The sequence below is a fragment of the Nothobranchius furzeri genome, chromosome 2 (assembly GCF_043380555.1).
Source record: "Nothobranchius furzeri strain GRZ-AD chromosome 2, NfurGRZ-RIMD1, whole genome shotgun sequence".
NCBI lineage: Eukaryota > Metazoa > Chordata > Actinopteri > Cyprinodontiformes > Nothobranchiidae > Nothobranchius > Nothobranchius furzeri.
Window position 1 is genome coordinate 30130282 of NC_091742.1, and position 14427 is coordinate 30144708.

A 14427-nucleotide genomic window follows, 5' to 3' on the forward strand; every position below is an offset into this window, starting at 1 on the left:
CTGCCCTCGTCATCACACGTTACACTCCCTCTGACATTTCCCATGTGAGGCAGTGAGAGGTCTGACCTCCTCACCCGAACCGAGCGGAAAGAACAAAGGAAAGAGACAACGGAAGAAAAGAAAAGTATGACGCTCTTGGTTGTTAAAACAACACAAACAGCTCAGTGGCAGCTAGTCCAGAGGGTGCTCCATAAAAACATTTATACATATATTTACATCATTGTAAACCTACATTTAATCAGAATTACACTCAACACAAGTATAAACGCAGCACCTTTGTTTCTGCTCCCATTTTGCATGAGATGGACTGAAAGATGTAAAGTTGTTGAGTGTATTTACACATTTATACCATCTGAACTGCAGCGAACCAGCCAATCGTGTTTAGTGTGGAGCTAGGACTGAGACAATATTACAAGTAACTTGTAATATGTTTGGAAAATTGTAACTTTCATTTTGTAGCACGTAGTTCACATTTTGTAACACATAACTTGTTTTGTAACGCGTATTTCTCATTTTGTAACATTGTAACTTTTGTTTTCTAACTCAGTTCAGAAATACTTACAGTACACTACAGTACACTACAGTATAATACACTACACTACAGTATAATACAGTACACTACAGTACACTACAGTATAATACACTACACTACAGTATAATACAGTACACTACAGTGTAATACAGTACACTACAGTACACTACAGTATAATACACTACACTACAGTATAATACAGTACACTACAGTACACTACAGTATAATACACTACACTACAGTATAATACAGTACACTACAGTGTAATACAGTACACTACAGTGTAATACAGTACACTACAGTACAATACAGTACACTACACTACACTACAGTATAATACAGTACACTACAGTATAATACAGTACACTACAGTACACTACAGTATAATACACTACACTACAGTATAATACAGTACACTACAGTGTAATACAGTACACTACAGTACACTACAGTACACTACAGTATAATACAGTACACTACAGTATAATACAGTAGACTACAGTACACTACAGTATAATACAGTACACTACAGTATAATACAGTACACTACAGTACACTACAGTATAATACACTACACTACAGTATAATACAGTACACTACAGTGTAATACACTACACTACAGTACACTACAGTACACTACAGTATAATACAGTACACTACAGTATAATACAGTACACTACAGTACACTACAGTATAATACACTACACTACAGTATAATACAGTACACTACAGTATAATACAGTACACCACAGTACACTACAGTATAATACACTACACTACAGTATAATACAGTACACTACAGTATAATACAGTACACTACAGTACAATACAGTATAATACAGTACACTACAGTATAATACAGTACACCACAGTACACTACAGTATAATACAGTACAATAGACTGCATGTCTGCTAGCTCACCATTTTGTTTTTCTGTCTCAACGCTTGTTTTTTTCACTGACACAGCTAAACGTGGTTGTAAGGAGGCGATGTACGGAAAGCTGAGACTTCACTTGAGTGTGATTAATAAAACATGTTTTCTGCTCTGCTGCACAAAGTGGAGCCAGGATGATACTTCAGATGAACACAGTTTACGTTTCAGTAAAACGGCTTTAACTCTCCAGGGTTGGTAGTTAGTCACAACGGAAAAATAAAATAAAACTTAACTATTTATTTATGAGATTGAACCAGCATCCATCAGAGCCAGAGTAACAATAAAATGTTCCGCTGGAATCCCACTGTTGGTATATTTAGATAGCCACATTTACGCACAGGTCCCGTCAGTGTCCTACAAACCTTAAGTCAGTCACAAAATGCCCTAATGATTCCATCTCGAAGGTCTTTCTCTGTCCCTAATCACTCCTGCTGACGGTTGCCCACGGCCCGGGTCACACGGCAACACAGTTCTGCAGATTTCTACTCGGGCCCACTCGGACCACAAGTTTCACATGTTGGATTGTCTTGGCCCAATATTGAGGACAGTAAAGAGTGTTGCCTGTTGAATGTGACATAGCCAATCAGAAAGGTGACAGCGAAGCGTCTTGCCCAAGGACACAACAGCAGAATTCCGTGGATCGGTCCTGCAACCCTCCGATGACCGGACAACCCACTCTACCTCTGGAGCGACCGCTCAAGAGGTCTCATGAGATTTTCCATCTGACTGGGAATGTTTGAGAGGAACATCGGAGAGGAAACTAGACAAAAGCGCGAGACATCCACAACAATTCTGACTACACCGGTAGAAAAGTTCTGGAACACTCACTGACGGTTCTGGACGTGAACAAACTCCCTCCTGTTTACGATTTATCACCAACTTTCACAGCCCAGTGAGCTTCTGGCTTCAGACCAGACTAGAAGGCTGGAGGTGGTTTCAGAGACAACAGCCACTGATAACAGCACAATCTCTACGTTAGATTCAGTTTGGTCCATGATGACGGAGTTCAGCATTAATTAGGACGTCTGCTGTTTGGCTCTTTTAACACCACCTGCTAGTGTTTGTGGATCCTGGTTGTGTCTAGTTTAGGGGCATTTACAATGATTGGTAATTAACCTTTTCACTTCCCTCTAGGATCTATTGATGCTTTTTGAACTGAACAGCTGTGTAACAGCGGCTGGAGCTGAGTAGAGGTGAAAACGTCAGTGTGGATATGTGGGAGCTCTGTCACATGTCACTGGATGTGTATTCATGTAAAGGGTAGTTGTAGGAACCACAGCAGGCCTGCTCTGATGTAGCGTCACACTGAAAGCATCAGCTAGGACAGCTGAGCTCTGCGGCGACATCCCAGTGCTCCCCTGCTCCAAGTACAATAGCATGCATTATGGGCCTGAGAAGACTGAAACCCTTAGTCAACTGTTCCCAGAGCACGCTCCCACATGTCACACACACCAAAGGTCACCGAGCGAATGGTGGAGGATTCTAACGCTGCTGCAAGGAGAAATAACCGTTTACAAACACTTTTAACAGATGGCTGCATTCCACTCTGAAGAAGCTCGCTAGCAAACGTCCTCATTTTAACACTTTACTGCTCCTTCCAGTCAATATACCTCATTCACCAGAATTATCAGAAGTTTTTATTTATTATTTACTTATTAACATTTATTCTATAAAAATAAGTAAAATTACAACAAAATAATAATTGAATAACTCACAAAGTCTAAAGGCTTATGGGTGTAAGGCCCAGGATTTTAACTTCTTATCTCCTTCAACAACCTTAAAGACGATTACCGTAATGGCTCCAATATCTTATCAGATATTCCTGTCTTGTGTGGTGTGCTAAGACTGCTGGGTGTTCCTGGTAGAAAATCTGGACTACTCCGATTACAAATCTAAGATATTCAACATGTTTTTGGTTTGCCCTGAGGACAGTCTAGCGTGCAGATTATTTAAAATGTTTAACAATCAGAATCCTCCTCCTCGTCAGCCATGGTGGTTCACTACAAAGTTAGATTTGATCCCAAGAGTTTTAGCAAGATTTCCCGTCAGGCCAGAGAATGCTACTGAGTGGTTCCCGTGTGTTCACATCAGGCGAGAATTTTCAACGAGCACTTCTGCTCAACCCCACCCCCGTGCCCTTGCTGTGTGTGTGTGTGTGTGTGTGCGTGCGTGTGCTCATGCGTGCGTGCATGTGTGTGTGTGTGTGCGCGTGCGTGTGTGTGTGTGTGCGCGCGCGTGTGTGTCTATGTGTGCTTGTGCGTGTGTGTGTGTCTATTTGTGCTTGTGCGTGTGTGTGTGTCTATGTGTGCTTGTGCGTGTGTGTGTGTCTATTTGTGCTTGTGCGTGTCTATGTGTGCTTGTGTGTGTGTGTGTGTGTCTATGTGTGCTTGTGTGTGTCTATGTGTGCTTGTGCGTGTCTATGTGTGCTTGTGTGTGTGTGTGTGTCTATGTGTGCTTGTGTGTGTCTATGTGTGCTTGTGCGTGTCTATGTGTGCTTGTGTGTGTGTGTGTGTCTATGTGTGCTTGTGCGTGTGTGTCTATGTGTGCTTGTGCGTGTGTGTGTCTATGTGTGCTTGTGTGTGTGTGTGTGTGCTTGTGCGTGTCTATGTGTGCTTGTGTGTGTGTGTGTCTATGTGTGCTTGTGCGTGTGTGTCTATGTGTGCTTGTGTGTGTGTGTGTGTGTCTATGTGTGCTTGTGCGTGTGTGTCTATGTGTGCTTGTGTGTGTGTGTGTGTGTCTATGTGTGCTTGTGCGTGTGTGTGTCTATGTGTGCTTGTGTGTGTGTGTGTCTATGTGTGCTTGTGTGTGTGTGTGTCTATGTGTGCTTGTGTGTGTCTATGTGTGCGTGTGCGTGTCTATGTGTGCTTGTGTGTGTGTGTGTCTATGTGTGCTTGTGTGTGTGTGTGTCTATGTGTGCTTGTGTGTGTCTATGTGTGCTTGTGCGTGTGTGTCTATGTGTGCTTGTGTGTGTGTGTGTGTCTATGTGTGCTTGTGTGTGTGTGTGTGTCTATGTGTGCTTGTGTGTGTCTATGTGTGCTTGTGCGTGTGTGTGTGTGTCTATGTGTGCTTGTGTGTGTCTATGTGTGCTTGTGTGTGTGTGTGTGTGTCTATGTGTGCTTGTGCGTGTGTGTCTATGTGTGCTTGTGTGTGTGTGTGTCTATGTGTGCTTGTGTGTGTGTGTGTGTGTGTGTGTGCTTGTGTGTGTGTGTGTCTTTGTGTGCTTGTGCGTGTGTGTGTGTCTATGTGTGCTTGTGTGTGTCTATGTGTGCTTGTGCGTGTGTGTGTGTCTATGTGTGCTTGTGTGTGTCTATGTGTGCTTGTGTGTGTGTGTGTGTGTGTGTGTGTGTCTATGTGTGCTTGTGTGTGTGTGTGTCTATGTGTGCTTGTGCGTGTCTATGTGTGCTTGTGTGTGTGTGTGTGTCTATGTGTGCTTGTGCGTGTGTGTCTATGTGTGCTTGTGCGTGTGTGTCTATGTGTGCTTGTGTGTGTGTGTGTGTCTATGTGTGCTTGTGTGTGTGTGTGTGTCTATGTGTGCTTGTGTGTGTCTATGTGTGCTTGTGCGTGTGTGTGTCTATGTGTGCTTGTGTGTGTGTGTGTCTATGTGTGCTTGTGTGTCTGTGTGTCTATGTGTGCTTGTGCGTGTGTGTCTATGTGTGCTTGTGTGTGTGTGTGTCTATGTGTGCTTGTGCGTGTGTGTCTATGTGTGCTTGTGTGTGTGTGTGTCTATGTGTGCTTGTGTGTGTGTGTGTGTGTGTGTGTGTGCACCCCAGGTTGCCCTGCTTGTTGACAACAGAAGCTGCGCTGATCCTGCTGCTGGATTTGTTTGTATTCACGTTTATTAAATCCATCTTTTGCTGTAAAAACTGCATTAAAATCATGGAAACGCTGTTTTTCCGCAGGAGTGTGTAGAAATGTTTCTCTTAGTCAAGTTCACCATCCTGCCTCTTCTCTTGTGGTTTGACTTCCTGCCAGAATTGAAGCGGCTCACTCACAGCTCACGGAACGATGACTGCACGGCGCGAGCCTTCATGGTGCTTGGCAGCTGATGTGACCGAGAGCGTAGGCTAACACGCGTCCCACAGCCAGGTGCTCATTCTCACATTCACATGCTAAAAGTCTGTTTTCATGGTTTACCATAGCAACACATCAAAAGACGATTTTTACTGAAGACATGAACTCTGCAAGTAACAGATGTAACAGGTGAGCTGATAAACAACAACAGCAAAATGTTGTTTACTGAAACTAAATAGATCTGCCTTGAAGGCATCAGTTTGGCTAAAACTCATCCCTGTTTCTCCATACTGAGGTTGTTCAAAGAGAGGAGACCACTCCAAAAGGACCTGTCCTGTTAGTGTATTTGGTCTCCATGGGAACGGCTACAGTAGTCCCATTCATCACCCACATGACCCTTTATCTGCCTGAGGGCTGGAGACAGGATGAGGGGAGTTGGGATGAGTGGAAAGCCGGAGGACACATCGTTGTCCAGTAGACCCAGTTCCTGTTCTATGATCTGATAAACAACCAGATGGAAAGGTTCTCCGTGTGAAAAACCTCACAGATGTTTGACGTTCATGCAGGCAGATGTCGTCGGTTGTTTGTGGGGCTGCAGCACACCATCGAGCTGCCGTCCTCAAGTCCACCAACAATCTGCTCACAGCTCATCTGGTCCTTGTAGCTTTGGGAGTTTCGATTTGGAATAACGTTAAAACTCCAAGAATTCTACTCAAGGTTTCCAAAAACAGGGACAGATGGAGCTTTAGTCACAGGTCAGTCCAGTTTAACGCCGAAGTTAAAACGCACCCAGAATAATACCAGTACAGCAAATAAATGTCAGTCAGTCTAACGAATGTGGAGAGAATAAGAATGACCCGAGGCCGAAAGCGTCGTCTCTGCATTTACATCAGAACCGACAGGGCACAGCAGAAATGTGCCCCCCCCCCTTTAAAAGCATGAATTTAAGCAGCAGCTCAATTATCAAATAAACAGTTTCCCGAATTTTCACAAGGCTGAGCTTTACTGAACGCTCGTTTAACTCCACAACATGAAATGAAGGTTCGTGATTAAAAAATGTTCCGTTTTACTAAAACTGGTTGAAGCTAAAATGAATTCACCCCACAAGAAAAACTACCGCATAGTACAGACTAGAGTATGTTTATGTATTTATATTTATGTTTATGTGTTTAGCAGACGCTTTTGTCCAAAGCGACTTACAAGTGATAATCGGTATGTTGCCCTTGAGGCTAACAGCAACAACAATAACAACAACTTGACATCAGTCATGGAGAGGAGGGAACAAGGAGTGGACAGTAGAGGGTGTGGACAAAAGGATGTCATGGTGGACAGTGTCACATGCTGCCGATAAGTTGAGCAGGATAAGCACTGAGGATTTTCCTGTCGCAGAGTAGAGAAGAGTAGAGTAGAATAGAATAGAGTAGAGTAGAAGAGAATAGACTAGAATAGAATAGAATGTCTTTATTGTCACTGTACAAGTACAACAAAATGTAAAAAGTGGTGTCATCTCCTGCGGTGCATTAAAATGATAAAAAGGATAAAAACAAGAAATAAAAATAAATTAGTAAGTAAATAAAACACAGATGCACGCACATTCACATCCTCATTCCAGTAATGCATTATTGCACCACACATGGTATTACAGTTCAGAAGGATCATGATGACAGTCACATCTATACTGTATTTAATGTGCTCATTGCTTTTGCATAGAAACTGGTTTTCGTGCTTTTAATGACCTAACACGTCTCCCAGAGGGCAACAGTTCAGAGGTACCCGGAGGAGATGAGTCCCTCAGAATGTTGCTACTCTTCCTGAGGCAGCGGGCACGACACCGATCTTCCAGAGTGGGGAGAGAGCGACCGATGGTCTCTTGGGCCATGTGGACAACCCTCTGGAGCGCTTTCCTGGTTGCTGCTGTGACGCTCTTCTAGACAGCTGGCAAAGCACGCATGCAGCTAGTCAGGATGCTCTCTGTGGGGCAACGGTAGAAGGACGCCAGCACTTTCTGAGTAAGTTTGTTGTTCTTAAGCCTCTCAGGAAGTATGGTCTCTGTTGAGCCTTCTTAATGATGGTCGTGATGTTAACACTGCAGGTTAGGTTTTCCTCTATGTGAACGCCCAAAAACCCGAAATCTGTCTCCCTTTCCAATCTCCAAACAGGAACAATCTTGTTCTCCAGTGAACCAGTGGGAGACACGTTGCAACATCAACCTGTCTCCATTCTTAAGAAGAACCTCTTCTAGAGCCTGGATGCTGGATGAGGGTGATGCTCCACTTGCTGCTTCAGAACTCCCCACAGGTGTTGGACTGGGTTCAGATCAGGAGACACACTTGGCCATTCAGTCACCTTCATCCTGTTCTTCTTCAGAAACACAGCAGCAGCTTTAGATGTGTGTTTTGGATCGTTGTCAGGTTGGAAAAGTGCACGACGACCACGTGCACGGAGTGATGGCAGCATCTTCTCCTTCAGTATAGAGCAGGACGTTGTTGAGTTCATGATACCATCAGTGAACCTCAGCTCCCCAACACCAGCAGCACTCATGCAGCCCACATAAGGACACCGCCACCACCATGCTTCACTGCAGGCACCATGCGTTTCTCTTTGAAACCCTCACTTTTACGACTCCATACAGTTTTGAAACCATTAGTTCCAAATCAGTGATGTTTGTCTCATCACTCCAGAGTCTAGAGTCCCAGTACTCTCCACCTCTGTCAGCATGGGCCCTAGCTAATCCTAGCTGTGCTTTAGCGTCGGGGCTTTAGGAGAGGCTTCCTTCGTGGACGATACCCATGAGTGTCATTCCTCTGCTGTGTGCGCCGTATGGTGTCACAGGAAACGGTCTCTCCAGTTTGGCTTTCTACTGCTTTAGCTAACAGCAGAGAACTTGCATGGTGATTTTCTTCAACCCTTCTCATCAGAAGACGTTCCTGAGATGTTAACTTCCCTGGACGTCTCCGTAAGATGGTTGCACTTCCATCTTTCTTACATGTTTGGATCTCTTTGCTCCAGTATTCTGACCCATGTGTAAAGCTTTGCTGATCTTCTTGTAGCCCTCACCTTTTTGTGTACAGAAATTATTTCCTTTCTCGGATTTAGTGACATTTCTCTTCCATGTGGAGCCGTTGCTGGCAGCATGAAATGGGAGGGGCTTTTCTTTGTTAAGTAACGCCCTTTTAAAGTCACCTGTCTGCTGGACACCTCTTAGATGAATCATTGGACTCACCTGTGGTTGAACACCTGTTAAATAGAATTTTGTAGTCTTACGTGGGGCTTTTCTCCTGAGACTAGAACTGGGGTGTCCTCATTTTTGCAACATGGGCTTGAATGGATTTGTTAGGATTCTTGTATTTTAAACCAGTTCAGTCCTAAAACAGCAGACCAGAATAACACACAGACATCTGTTTAACTAGTGAAGCACGGTGTCGTGGGTTCCTCCTGCACCACGTGCAGAAAAGGTTCCACAACGGGAAATAAACCTCAGTGGCCAAGCCGGTAGTCAGGAAGTCGTGTATTTGTTCACACACCTGGGGTCCCAAAGGGAAAAATAATGCCGACATTTACGCAACAAAAGAGTATTTATAATGAGCTCAGTCCAACCCAACATAATCCCCCGCTTTCTTATTCTCCCAAGCACTTCTCATGTTCCCCAAACGCCGACAGTCTGTCCACACACACCCTTCTCTCGTTCTGCAGTGATCTCCTAATCTCCTCATTCCGCCCCGCCCATCTGCTTGTGTCAGTGCTAACCCTAACCCACTCCGCTACGCAGAGAAACACGAACAATTCAGACATCAACATGGACGTAACCAAGTGTGCACCCCTGGGTGCGCCACCATGGACGTAATTTTCACTTTGGAAGTGGGGGGGACACGGGGGGGGGGGGGGTATCTTTACAGTATGCTCCAATGGGAAACAGGCTTCAACACAAATGATTGTTTTCCGCTTGGTCCTATAGAGCTCAACCAGTGTCAATTTACTATAGTGTAATATTGTTTTTGGATGGTAAAAAGTGCAGGAGTCAAAACTTGAATTTGGAAAAAGTGGGGGGGACATGTCCCCCCTGTCCCCCCCCAAAATTACGTCCATGTGCGCCACATACTGAGGAGGCAAAAACGTGTTTTCATGGGACGGGACTACCCCGTCACACAGGAGTGTCACATGTACAGGAGGGCGGTGTGCTTCTGCTCACACCAGTGGAACAGCCACATCCCACTGAGGACATCAGCATTATGATTGTGTTTGGCTCAGATCTGCTTCGTTCTTCAGGGAGACTGGATTTTAAAACGCTTTAGTGGTTTTCTCTGTTTTTAACTCAGAGCTATGAAATCTTTAAGACCCGTGTGTTCTTCATGTTCCTGAGGCCCGGCTCGCCTACCCACAAATAATGAAGATAAAGTTTTCAGACTAGAAACAGCTCTGGTCTCCGGAGGGTCTGTCCAAGCTCGTCCCATCAGCATCTTTGATGCTTATTTCAGAACCAGAACCAGAGTCTGCATGAAGGTGGACTACTGAACAGGGTAATAAATGATTAGATGTGACTGAATCGTCACCATCTCTCTACCCCTGAGGTCTCATCACAGCGTTGCATGAACTGGACAGAAAACAGCTGCAGAGGAGACCGACTGATGTAGGGTTTTAATGCCGACACGCAGAGGTCACGGTTAGTCGATGGCCGATATGTGCTGCCGAGTTTTTAGTCCATTTTCATGTTTTAAGCTCAGTTCACTGAAAAAATGTGTTTTAAAGATTATTTCTGATCATAATGGGTCACTCTGAGTTTTCATGCAGGCTGAACATGAAAATAGTCTCCTACACCTCCCTCCTGCAGTAGCTTCTGATAGAAAACAGACGGTGAAACTCTAAATCCTGACAGTTCTACGTCACCCTGTCTCTTAACATTCCTGGACTCACCAATCTGGACTCACGACGGGAAAGCTGTTGTTGGTTTAGCATCCAGGAAACATCAGAGAAGGTCTCAGCAAGTAGAAGCTAACTGTTAGCATTATCTTCTCCACCACACAGCAGAACTCCTCCAGGCGTGGGTCATTTGTGGAGATAAAACATCATTTCACAGCAAACAAAGTTAGGGATGGAGTCCTTTTGCTATTAGCCAATCAGAGGAGAGATGTCCAAATAACAGGAAGTAAGACTAAAATGCATTCATTCCTATTTATCGGCCCGATGTTTGGCTGGGCCGTATCTCTACTGCAGGGGGACCAGTAGAGTTTCTGGTGGCCCCAACGGTGCAGGTCGGAGACCCCTGACCTATCGGTCCCTTCATTAATCCAACTTCCAGCTTATATTTAATAAATCACAGTATGAGACATGTGAACATGTAGCTGTGGTCTTGTTGAATGCTGAGATGCTGATATCAGGTGAGCCCTGCCTGGGACGTACCGGGTAAACATTCCCCACAGACCATCGCTGAGCTCCGTTGTGACATCCATGCTGACGCTGGTGTGGGATGTGTAAATACGTAACAACAGAAGCTTCAGACGGATGTTTACATCAAGACAAACAGCGTAGCGGTGAACATGATACGTTTACATGCAGAACCCAGCGAGTGACTCACGTCCTGATTCATGTCAGCCAATCAGGAGCAGCAGCTGTTTATATGAGACATCAGCAAAAATCAGCTGGTGATCGCAATCCGCCAGCTCGGTGGCCTTGTGGTAGAGCGTCCAGCCTGGGACTGGGAGATCGGAGTTCTAACCCCGGTCGGGTCTTACCGAAGACCCAGTGCCTCCCTGCTTGACACTCAGCTTTAAGGGGTTGGATTACGGGGTCTAGACCACCAAGCGGCTCCTGAGCGCGGCCGCAGCGCTCCCCACAGGGATGGCTCAAACGCAGAGATGCATGTCACCGGTGTGTGATGGCTGATGGGACTTTAACTTCAGTTTCACTGTAATAAAAGTAATATAGTCCAACATTTGCCAGTTTACACAGCTCACCATCACTGAGGGCCAAAATCCTTCAGCCTTTTGTTTATGGAGCACTTTACAAGCAAAACCCAGTCCACAGGTGCAAGCACCAGCCAGAAACCCAAAACCAGCCCGTTGATTACTGGAATTAAAAACACGTCTTTAAGATCGACTTAAAGCACTCAAAGTTGCGGCTTCCCAACATCCGAGCTTGTTCGGCAGACTCTGAGTCACAAGACGAGTTCTGGGAACATCTGACAGCAACAGAGCTCTCCTATCATGCACGTGTAGGATCTCTGCTGGGAAATACGAAGGTGCCCGACAGTTAAAAACCAAAACCTTCAACTCAGTCATAGATGGAGCAGACAGCCCGTCTCGGGGGTCATGAGGTGATGTGGTTTGCTGCTGGTGAGGATCAGAAGAATAAAGACCAGCATGGGTGCTCTACAGTAAATCACCCATCCACGCTGCTTGGCTGCTCCTGTAAAAACAACGTTTGTTTCCTCTCTCTGGATTCTTCTCATGAGCCAACACAACAGTGATCACAGCCTGAGAGATAAAGGTCTCACCAAGGTGCGTTTAGGTTTGTTTAATAGAGGGAAGCTCTAGATGGGTCACTGATGGCCTTGTGTCCACGCTGCTCTGCATCACTCTGCTGTTCAAAGCACAACATCATAGCTGTTCCTGCGGCAGAGCTGCTGCAGCCAGGCGGCCTCAGCGGCCATTTTGATCCTCATGTTGATGTTTACACTGCATGCAGAGTCGTCTGTCATTAGGGGGTCCTGTGTAGGAGAGCCGAGTTGCCACAAAATGCTCAGCACAGAAGCTCCAGAAGATTCTTCATAAACCCGGTGAGGTCTCAGATATGGATGTGTTTATGTGAGCAGACACAAAGTTTTAGGCTACCAGTTCATCAGAAATGTTGATTTCTTTTAGAAAGTTTGTTATTCAGGCTCAGTAATGCTCAGAGTCCTGGTGTAACGCACCTTAGAGTCCAGTAAACATCTGTACACAGGTCAGCACCGTTTAAATCAGTGAGGCTGACAGATGCTTGAACATGGGTTTGGGTTAATCCTAAAGCAAAATAAACAATTTCAGTAGAAGATGGTCTTATTTTGAATTGATCTGAAGTATCTCCGATCCTAAAATGTTAGAAAAACTAATATTTGGTGCATTTCCTCATGAAAACAGTTGATGGTCATCCCCTAAAGACTGAAAGGATGGACGAACATCTGATAAAAGCAGCTGTCAGCCTGTGTGAGGATGATGTGAGTCAGTCTTTCACTGCATGTTTAACAAACCGCATCCTGCCACGCTGTACCCGGACCGTCCTCACTGGCTCTGGTGTCCCAGACCCTCAGAGACGCATCTGAGTGATCCAGACGCAGCGGCACGCCGCTGACCCTTCCCGCTGCGCCAGAGACCAGCACCGCTCCAGCCTCTGATCTGCTGCATCATCGCGTTTCAGGGCAGTCAGCATCATCTCCCTGCTTCCGCGTGCCCGTGTCTGCGGGCGCGCACGCCAGCATCAGCACCAGAAGCAACAAACAGACAAAAACGTCTGAAACCCCACGATCTCCCACGGGACAGACCGCATCGGGGTGGGGTGGAGGCGTGTGTGTGTGTGTGTGTGTGTGTGGGGGGGGGGGGGTAGGGGGGGATAAGGTGTGAATGCGCAACGAGTCAAGCTGGTGCAAAAGCGTTGGACGCTCTTGTGCGCCACGTGTGACCGATTGACACGTCACGCGGCGATCTTTGACAGTTTACTGCGTCACCTCGGAGACGGGTGGATGGATGAGGCGTGGGTGTCATAGTGCGGGTTTTACCGCGGTTCCGGTACTCTCCAGCGGGACAAGCCCCCTCCCCCGCCCTCCTCCACCCAACCCCGCAGCGGAAACTTTCCTCTCCTTCACGGTCACGCACAGGCGCGTGCCACAGAGAAAAAGAAACTGCGTGGACGCTATTTAATAAAAAAGGAGCCCCCCCCCCCCCCCCCACACACACACACACACACAGATCCGTGTTCCACCGCTTCCGACTGATTCACGCCTCATCACCCTGCTGCGACATCATCATCCTCACGTTTAAAAACATCTCTGCTCCAAAATGGCTGTGATGGGGTGGGGGTGGGGGGGTTGCTCTTATCGATGGTGTTTGGGCGCGAACCGGACTGGACCGGACCGGTACCGCGCGTGTCGCTGTCCGTCGTGCTGAAGCGCTGAAGACGCCTGCATCTGAGACAGGCGCATTGATTGCGCAGCGCAGCATCCTCCCGCAAACCCGCTGCGTGCTAGAGATTCATCACCCACAGGGAGGTCACGCATTCTCATGCTCGGCTTTCCTCACCCACAAACATCGTAGAAACGATCCTGTAAACGGCAGATTCAGCCCTCTAACGGTCTTCTGCGTCAGAGCGCATTAAGCTCTTCAGATGACGGAGTCCAGCTCAGCTGGTCTAAGGTGTGGAAAGGTGTGAGGTCCTACCTGAGCCTGCTGTCGGTGCCCCGCGTCTGCCCAGATCAACAGCTGACCGATACCAGTATGAGCCTGGGATGCTGCAAAGGCACTGCGCCCTGGTTGAGTCCTCTCTTCTTCTTCAATGGGAGGGAAAAGCAGGGCAGCTCTTGTCAAAGATGGCGGACGCTTCTGACGTCAGCAGCAGCTTTTAATAGATATCTGTCAGAAAGAGAGAGGGAGAGAGAAAGACTTGAAGAAAGTCCAGTTCTGGAAGGCAGCAGCTGATCACAACATGTCAGCTTTAGACTCAGTGACCATGTTCAGACGTTCATCAGAACCACGTGATTCTGTCATGAAATGATCTCTGATCTGATCCATGGCGGCTGGACTCTGAACAGGAACCCAAGTTCTGAAGAGGTTCTGGAGTGTTCTGACGCAGCTGCTGCGTCTTTGGAACGATCTGGGGGAGACTAAATGTGTTGACGTGTCTGATATTTGATTCATTTCAATAAAAGCCCAACAAGAACAAGTAAGGCTTAAACTGCAGCCAGTGATTCATTAGGGTTGCCGTG

At 46.4% G+C, this 14427-nt stretch overlaps 1 protein-coding gene across 2 annotated transcripts in view; it reads right to left on the reverse strand.

Moving 5' to 3' along the window:
- The window catches only part of snap25a (synaptosome associated protein 25a), a 50103-nt gene extending 36043 nt beyond the window's left edge, over window positions 1–14060 (reverse strand). Inside the window, exon 1 of one of the 2 annotated variants that reach the window (XM_015948367.3) lies at window positions 13883–14060. The gene's annotated coding sequence lies outside the window, so the exon portion shown is untranslated. The remainder of the gene's footprint in view (window positions 1–13882) is intronic. The other variant, XM_015948366.3, reaches the window with a different exon arrangement.
- Between the last annotated feature and the right edge of the window lie 367 nt (window positions 14061–14427).